This window comes from Capricornis sumatraensis, chromosome 1 (assembly GCF_032405125.1).
Source record: "Capricornis sumatraensis isolate serow.1 chromosome 1, serow.2, whole genome shotgun sequence".
Classification (NCBI taxonomy): domain Eukaryota; kingdom Metazoa; phylum Chordata; class Mammalia; order Artiodactyla; family Bovidae; genus Capricornis; species Capricornis sumatraensis.
Genome location: NC_091069.1, coordinates 93,880,037 through 93,889,288, shown reverse-complemented (window position 1 = coordinate 93,889,288; position 9,252 = coordinate 93,880,037).

The window sequence follows — 9,252 nt, the reverse complement described above, 5'->3', positions numbered from 1 at the left end:
AGGGAGCTGCTGACAGCTTTTAAGGAGAAAAGAACATTTTGTTTTAAAAGATCCCCTCTGGTGATCTAGAGGACAGATTGGAGACAGTGGAGCGTTTAGAAGTCTACTTTAAAATGACAAGAGAGAGACACGGAGATCAGAACTAACATGGGCAGGTGGGGCTGCAGGACTGCAGGTGGTCTCGAGTGAAGGCCGTCTCGGGCCCCTGTGGGAACCTGCTGCAGACCACGTCCTCTTTGAATGGAAGTGGTCATCGGCTTCCCTCTTCTCGGGAGAGCAACGGAGAGGTCTTTTCCCGCCTCCATCTCTGGCTGCAGCTGCGCAGAAAGCGGGAGACTCAAGTGCTAAGTCTAGCTCTTCTGGTTCCAGAAGTGACCTTGGACAGGTCACACCGTCTCTCCTGGCCTCACCTCCCCTCGCTTCTTTCCAGTCTGCATTTTTTTTTTCAGTTCCATATGATTTCCCTAGTAATAACCCCCAACGAGGAAATCTTGCCCCCCACCCTCTGCAATCCCCCCCAGGTGTCTCCAAAGTCCTGACGTCCTCCTTAATCTTCCAGCTCCACTGCCCCGCCCTGGTGAGGAGGAGCAACCAATTGGTATCGTAATGGCCCTGCTGATCGCATTATGGGTGTCTAATGCAATATGCCCTCATGAGGACCATCCATCAGAGCAGAGCCCCTCCCCGGGTTCCTGCCACCCCGGTCCCATTAGTCAGGCAGCTCATTCATCACTCCCGCGCACCTCCATGGAGACTGGCCTAGACAGATGAGGGGCCAAATCAGATTTATGGGGAGGAATCCTGGAAAAAATCGGCCCCATCCATCTCCCAGACACTGAGGAGGGAGTCCTGTGTCCCCACTCCCTCCAAGGCTCCTCAGGGAAACGGGTGCTAATGGAGAAGCCGGCCAAGTTGCTTTTGTTTTCCTGAAGGCCCATTCTTGAGCCCTGGGGTTGCCTAGCACAGCCCTAGAACTAGCTTCCCTAGGAGTTCATAATTTTTGGAGCAAAGTCTCTGCCAGGACTAGGACACAGTGCCCAGAATTCCAGGGAATTCATTTAAAGGGGTCCCAGCTGGCTTAACTGCTGTGAGCCAGGATGGGGAGCAGTAGGCCCTCAGCCTGGCTCAAGGAGGTAGCTGGTCCCAGGGCAAACAGATCGGGGAAGGTGACCGCACCCGGGCCTTCCACCTGGAACGAGGCCTTGCCTGGGGCTTGTTTCAGCTCTGCCCACCAGACGGGGACATTCTCCTGTGCCCGGGAGACAGTGAGAGGCTTGAGGACACGGTGGAGCAGGAAGGGGAACGGCTGCCATCCAGGACCCAGGATTTATGAAACCTGAAACCTTGGGGACCCTCTTGAAGAAAATAATGCAAAGTATGGATTGCCAGGGCTTCTCAGGAGCCTAGACAAATGAGAAACCCAAAGCTTCCTGGGCCTTACTGTGGCGCTGTCCCGGCTCCGAGCCCGCCACTGTGCCAAGTGTTTCACATGGGATATCTCTGACATTTTTATCAATGTCATCACTGCCAACTGCCCAGTAAGGCAAGACTCTTTTCCCCATTCTTATAAGAAGATTGAGCCTGAGGGGTGAAGTGACTTGGCCAAGACTGTACATCCGATGAGCGGCAGGAATGACTCTCTGACCTGTACTCCTGTTCGCTGGTTGGTTTCAGGCCGTCCTCAAGCTGTAGATGGGGTGTGTCCTCTGCCCTGGGGATCCTGATGAGGGACCAGTCACAGGGACAGGCCAGTAGGAAAAAATCCTTGTACCACAGAGCCCCAAGGGATCAGTGACGGGCGCTCTGAGCCCCTGCCTTGAAGCAGTTATTCTTGCTTCCTCTAAACTGACTGGGACACCGTGGAGCTGGGTCCCAGTAGGGGGGCTCAGGGGTTAAGAGACCAGGCAGAGAGCCACAAAGAGCCCTTTTCACGTCCCTGTAGCCGTCTCTGTGTAGCCCGCCCCACCCCCCAGCCTCACCCCTGGCCTTCCCCACTCCACGCAGGCTCCGAGCTGTCCCTCTCTCTGCCGGCCAAGCCTGTCACTGCTCATGTGAGTTCTAGGGTGCCGAGAGGGTTGGGTGGCCCAACCTTCTCCTGCCAGGCCAGAGGTGCCAAGGCCCTGAAGCTCCAGGCCTGAACCAGCTTTGGGGAGTGGGGAGGGGGCTGGGGGTGGGGGGCGCCGGAAAGCGTGCGTCTCCGTGAGCAGGGGTGAGTGCGGGAGAGCACCTGTGAGAACAGGGATGTGAGCACCCCCCCGCCAGGGGACTCTCCGCTAGCATTTCCCTGAGCGCGTGCTCTCGGCTGGATGGTTGTGCAGGGGGACTTGCCCACAGCTGCCACTTGCCTCTGAGGGCAATGCCTTGTCTCCCCCAGAAGGGCAAGCCTAGCCTAGGGCTGTCTGAGCTGGTGCTTTCATAACTAGCATGGGGAGACCTAGCCTAAGCACCTCCATCCTCCTCTGCTTCCCTCAGCCTTCTCTCCTGGTTGGCCCAGGCCCCTCCGGGGGAGCTTGGCAGCCCTGCTTGCTCGGCCAGCACATGGACTCTCCCTGACGGGTCAGGAGAGCAGTGGGAAGAGCCCGTCCCGCTCTTGCATTGCCTGGCTTTCTTCCCGTGCTTCCGCCATTCCCGTTCCCCTTGGTTCCCACATGGGTTTCAGTGTGGCCTCTCCATCTGGTGCGTTCTGGTCCTTCTTTGGACCTCACTGGATCCTTACACTCCCTGCTCCCACAGAGGGGCCCTTCCTGTCTCAACCCTGAGACAGAAGGCTACCCGGTCAGGCAGTGTTCTCCGGAGGACCCACAGTCTGCTGCAGCACACAGTGCAATGGGGAGCTCTGCCCTGACGCGCAGCCTGGGTGGAGTGCAGTCTGTGGCAGGCAAGATCCAGACCCACTAGGAGGCGCCCCTAAAAGTGTTATGGCACCCTACAACACGGTGAAAAACTCAGTGAAATAGATGGCTTTATATACAAGATGTCAACAGTAACTCAGCAGCTAGATTCAGAATCCTACCAATGACCATAGGTCAGGAAGCTCTATGCGGTATGTGTGTGTCCCTAAGTTATTCGGGGGCGAAATTACTAACCTGAGTACCTTGATTACCCTAAGCTTCTAAGTGCTGAGCGGAAACAAACACATCAGATAATCAGTCTCGGGTGAGGTCAACACTAGGATGTGAGTTTGGGGCAAAGAAGAGAGGCCCTTCTGTCCCAGACCCCTTTTTCTCTGCTTGTGCCTTGAATGTTGGTGTCCTTGGGGCTCTACCCTAGGCCCGTTTCTCTTCCCGTGTAGGCTCCTCTGCTCCCACACCTTCCATTATCATTGGAACGCAGATGATGTTTAAATCATCTCTAAGAGCCCACCAGAAAACTCCATTTGAGTATCTGCTAGTCACCTTGGGACTTCAGGGCAAAACCAAACTCATCATCTTGTTCCCTGAGCTTCCAGCTCAGTAGGTAATTCTGCCATGCACCCAGCTACCCCACCTGAAATCCTAAACGCCCGCCTTTCTCCCCACCTAATCAGTTGCCAAATATGTCAACATTTTAATTGGACACTTCTAACACGACTGAGCGACTGAACTGAACTGAACTGAAAATACGTCTGGACTCCCTGGTGGCTCAGATGGTAGAATCTGCCTGCCGTGCAGGAGACCTGGGTTCGATCCCTGGATAGGGAAGATCCCCTGGAGGAGGGCATGGCAACCCACTCCAGTATTCTTTCCTGGAGAATCCCAGGGACAGAGGATCCCACTTTTCTCCATCCTCACTGCAGCCAGCTTGTTTTAGTCCTTAGTATGCTGGCTAAGAGCCCCGGCTAATGCAGACTCCCTGGGCTTGAGTTCTAGAGGAGATTAAATCCAACCCCCAAAGTGCAGCAGGATTCATTTGGGTAAGTTGTCAAAACATTTGGTGCCTCAGATTCTTCCTCTATGAAGTGGGACTATAGTATCTACCTCCTGGGGTTGCTGTGAGGATTAAATGAAATAATATATGTGAAGTGCTTTGAAGCGCACCAGGCACGCAGGACTCAGTGGTGGCCTTTACTGCTGTGTTACGGCTATCACTACTGCTCCTACTGTTACTGCTCCTATCAGGGGGCTTCTAACAGGATCCCTGCCTCCACCCTCGTTCCCTTCTAATCCAGTCGCCACACTGGGAGACATATCCGAGGCCCAGATGACCAGCGCTCACGGGAATGAGCGGTGGAGCGGGCTCAGCGCCCACGTCTCACGGACTCCAGTCACTATCCTGAGTTACAGGCCGCTCTGCCTACTTGCTGCGAGTACGATGAGTGAATGGGTTTGGAAAAGCAGGGCGGGAGGAAGGAAAGAAACCAGAGGAGGGAAAACTAAGAGAGAGAGAGGAGCTCCAGATTTCCCACACAGAAGGGATTTCAGGAGGCAGTCTAGGTGTGGGATGGGAGGCCAGGGGGCTGGCACTAAAGCTTGGTTTGAAGAGGAAGCCTAGAGTTCTGGTGGGCATGCTGATGGAAAGAGTGTGTAGGAGGGGCCCAAGTCCTCCCACGAACTTTCTGGTACCTCAGGGTGGTCAGGAAGGTGAAATCCTGGTGGGAGTGCAAGCACAGGCTAGAACAGCCCCGGACTTCAGGACGACAGACCCCAGGGTGTCTTGCTGGGAGCGCCTCCTGTCATCAGTGTCTGGGGAAGAATCTGAGGAGAGCCGTGGCATCTGGGACCACTTTAGCTCGGAGCTGGGGTGGATGGTGGGGTACAGGTGTGAGAAGAAATGCGGGTGGACTTCAGGTGGGCGGCCACACAGCCTCCCTGCTCTGCGTCTCCTCCAGCTCCTCCTCCAGAGATAGCCCACAGGAGCCACAGCCTCACGCAAGAGGAAGGGATTTGGACTCAGGGTTAGGGAGCTCTGCCAGCTAGTTTCTCGGGTGAGCTCTGCTCTCTGAGCTTTCTGAGCAAGGCCGCCAGTCAGCTGGCCGGCCAGCCTGCTGGGCGGCTTCTGGGCCTGAGCCAGCTGGGAATGGGAAGGCTGGTAGGGGTGGACTTGTTCTGGGCACTTTCTCTGGATGAGGGGGGATATTCTTCCTGGCTCCTTCGGCTGTGTCTGAGGCTGGCGACTGGGTTGCTGCTCTCTCCCTTCCAGCCCCAAAGAATGGAGACCTTTGGGAAAGCAGTCCAATGACCCCATGTACTTTGCTTCAGGCCCCAAACTGCCTTGACAGTTCATCCAGCTCCATCTAGCAGTCCTCTGAGTTCAGGTGCAGGGCAGAACTTTGGCAAGAAAAAGCCCACCCTATCCTTGTCCCAGCCAGGCCCGGAGAGAGAAGCTGGCTGCACAGGCCCAGACGGGGGGAGGGCAGAGGGCACTGTACCTCCATGAGCGACTCCTCTGAGCAGGCTTCCCAGCCCTCCCCTGGCATGGCGGGCTGGGAAGGGCAGCCCTGGAGGGAGGAAGCTGTGCTCCAGCTTGCCTGGCTCAGCCCATGTGAAAATGAACAGTGTTCCTTTTAAAAATCAACAATCTTGCAATTTCTAGGATCCGTGGGATTTTTGCAGCTGAGGTGGTGGGTGGGGGGAACAGTTTTTAACACCAACAGCATGAAGGCAAAATCACTTAGAGCCACCCGACCACATCCTCGCCTTTGACATCGGTGCTTTACTCTCCACAAAAGCATTGGGTTCTCTGTCATGCCTTTCTTTTTTCCTCCTGGATCTCCAATTGTCAAGCCTTCAAGAAAATGCACTTCAGTCCTTTGTCACTGAGTGTAATTTGATAAACTAAGCAGAAACACACTGCTCCCCCCATCCTTTCAAAAACTGTTACCGCCAGAGAAAGAGGATGAGGGAAAGAGATCTGAGGTCTTTGAATGGAAGTTTAAGCACGAGCGCACGCGTGCGTGGACAGACACACACAGACACACTCACACACACGCACACGACTCTCATGCACATACCAGGACATGGAGTTGCCTGGCATGGGAGGAGGTTGAATCCCAGATTCTTGTGCATGGGGCCTGGCCCTGGGGTCCTGGGGCGCATGCCCTTCCAGCTCCTAGCGACTCCCCTAGTTGCAGGCCTGGTTGCAACCGCCCAGTGGGCGGTGCCAGGGCAGGTTTCAGGCTATAAAGGGCTCTTGGCTCCCAGGGCCTGAGGGAACGCCATCGCTGCAGCATTGTCCCTGCCAGCCACAGCCAGCTTGGGACACTGCCGGCCAGCGTCCCATCGCCACCGGGCAGGCTACTCTTTTCCAGGCAGTGCCGACCTGGACACTGCCAGCTGCATTCCTCATCCCTACCTCGCTCCTTCCATCGGCAAGTCCCTTTTTCGGTTGCTTTGGTTTGGGTTGGGTATGGGGAGGAGGAAGGGGACTGGCTGTGGGGGCTTTGACAGAGGAAGATGGGGATATTTCCATTTCTCTGAAAAAATTCTTTGTGGGGCAAGTGTCCGAAGCTGCGATTTCTGAGATGAGGTATGGGGTGAGGCTTGTTCCACATTCAGGCAAAGGAGGAAGCAGCAAAGTTCTCTCCTAAGGGCTGCCTGCCTGCTTCCCAGCGCTGCAAGGGGGTGGGTGAGGGGCTCCCTCCCCCAGCCATGGGTCTCAGAGCAGCTGGCAGTGAGGCGCCAGGCTGTGTCTGCATCTGGCCCCTGCCAGGTAGAGACACTTGGGGGGTTGTCGATAAAAGAAAACAAAAACAAAAGAGTCTAAAGAGCTAATGATGAGAGGGTACTGGGGGTCATGTGGGAGCAAGTCACACTGAGGGACAAAGAAGAAGAGGAAACCTTTAGGAAATAAACAATTAGAACCCAGAATCTAGCTCTGCTTTGGAAGCACCACAGGCAGCAGGATGGTGGCTCCAAAGAGGTGGGGGCCCTGGCTGGGACTCTGTCAGGTAGTGGTTTTGAAGGGGCCCATACATGTTCTAAACAGTCCAGAGCCCAAGTTGGGGGGTGGAGGGGTGGGGAGTGAAGGGGAGCTTAGCCCCTGGGGGCTCTAGGAAGGCAGCACCCACGGCACTGTGGTGATTTCCAAATCGAGCCGGGTTACGTCTGCAGCCCCGCCCGGCCTGGACAGCAAGGGACCCAGCCCCTCACAGAATCACCAGCACAGTCTGGGACTGCCCTCTAAGCTGTCCTTGAAGACTGGGCGCCAGAGAGGCACGGCCGGCCCAGTGATGTCCAATCCAGAGGGAGGACGTAGAGGGGCAGAAGGGTTAGCTGTCCTTGGGATGAATATCTGGGGCCACAGCTGGGGCCCAGGGCCAACGGGGTGCTGCTAATGTGCTGGGGTGGCACTTTCTGCTCCAGTTCTAGAAAGCAATGGAAGAGCATATCTGAGTAGGGCCTGGTGGCCCAAGGCAGCCTCTCTTCTTTACCCCTCAGAAACAGAATGTCACTTCCCCTCGGGACTTGAGATTTTTCAGGCAAGGAGGCCTGCTTCTGCCATGTGTCTATGGAGAGGCCTCAGAATGAAATGGGGACCAGCCTGAGGCCCTGGGGAGGATGAGGAGGAGCAAAGAGCTGACTTCCAAGGATGCCTTGGTGCCAGCAAGGCAGGAGAGGGCAGCTTTATTTCTCAGGCTAGGCTACCGTGGACCCAATGGGAAGCCGGCAAAACCCTGCAGCCTTTCTTAGACCCTTGAACAGTAGCCCTGCTTCCTACCCACAGCCTCCTGGTCTCCAGTCTGGACAATGGCCACCCTTTTATCATGGGCTCTTTTTTTTTTTTTTTTTTTTGCCTCTTTCCATTTGGCTCCAGTTGGAGGAAGCAGAGGTAGTTTTAGGGAAAAGAAATTACTGCAATAAATCAGCATCAATTTAAAAAATTCAGGGCCCAACCTCTGCAAAATTGGGTGTAAAACTAACAACTCCCTCCGTTGTCAGAAGCATGGATGTTAAACAAAGGGGCAGCTGCCATGTGGGACAGGATCTCGCATCTCAGGGGGCTGTGCGCTTGACGGCGGGAGAGGGGCAAGGAGAATGTGATGGAGATGGGGAGGGCCACTCTGGGGCTCAGCTTTTTCTTCAGTACAAAAAGTTATATGTAAATCTAATATCTAAAAATAGTGTTTTCTCACAGAGCTGAGTGGAAATGAAATAAATAGTAGCTGTGGAAGAGATGTTGGCCCTACAGGGCTGCACACATGTGAAGGATTTAGAAAGTGCAATGTCCTTATTTCTTTGGGCATAGAAAGGCTGGGATACTCCTGGGGAGCACTGTGCCTCTGTGAGGAGATGACCTGCCCCATAGATGGGTGTTTCCTGAGCCTAGGAGGAGGGCGCAGAAGCTGTGCCTTGCCCGATTGGCTACATAGTCCAAGAGTGTCTGATGTCTACCCTGTGTTCTCTCAGCCCCTGTGCCAAGCATTGCAAAGTTCATCCAGGCAAAGCTCCACTTGAACCAGCATGATTGATCCCCCAGTCTGTTCTGATTTCAAGGTGCCCAGAAGGCTACAGAGACGTGGGAGGCAAGCTGTGAACCCAGGCTTCAGAGCACTTCAGGCAATAGCTGAAGCCTCATGGAAAAGGGTTGTAGGTGGGGCGGGGGTGGGAGGGAAATATTCTATCCTACAGCTGGGTCTCACTCCCAGAGCCTCCGGGCTGAGCTGCGTCCCATCGTTGGGGAGTCTACAAGGGGCCAGCCATACTCCTCTTGCCAAATGCAGGGTTGGATGATGCTTGAGAGGATTGGGGTTCAGTCTGGGGTCAGGGACAGGGTCCTGACCTATGACTCCATGACCAGGATAAAGGGTCAAGCTGGGATTAAGCTTGAGGGTCTGTTTTAGGTCAGGGTTTTGGGTCAGACTGAGGTCTGGATCAGGGCTTGCTCTAGGGCCAGGGTCAGAGGTACATGTGAAGCGGATGAAGGCATGTCCTCAGTTGGAATCTGTTGAAGATGACTGCTGACCTTTCTCTGTCCTAGTCCCACTTTCTGAGGCTGCTCCACAGCCCCAGGATTCCTACTGTCCCCAGCACCTCTGGCAACATAGAGAATTACAATACTATGGCTTTTCTTTTCTTTCTTTTTTCTTAAGTACTCTGTGATTTGAATAGAGAGATGGTTCCAATTAGGAAATCCAGCGACTACTGCTATGTAGCCACGCTGTCCCTCTGGGCATTCCCCAGGACCCCACTTGGTGGCTGGACCATAAAGACTCAGAATGACTCCCCGGGGCCCCTCCCAACTCCCACCTGAACAGGAGATGAGGACGGAAGTGCTCCAAAGCCAACAGTGAAGCAGAAGAGGGGGAGGGGAAGACGGTAAGTTCCTGGAGACTTC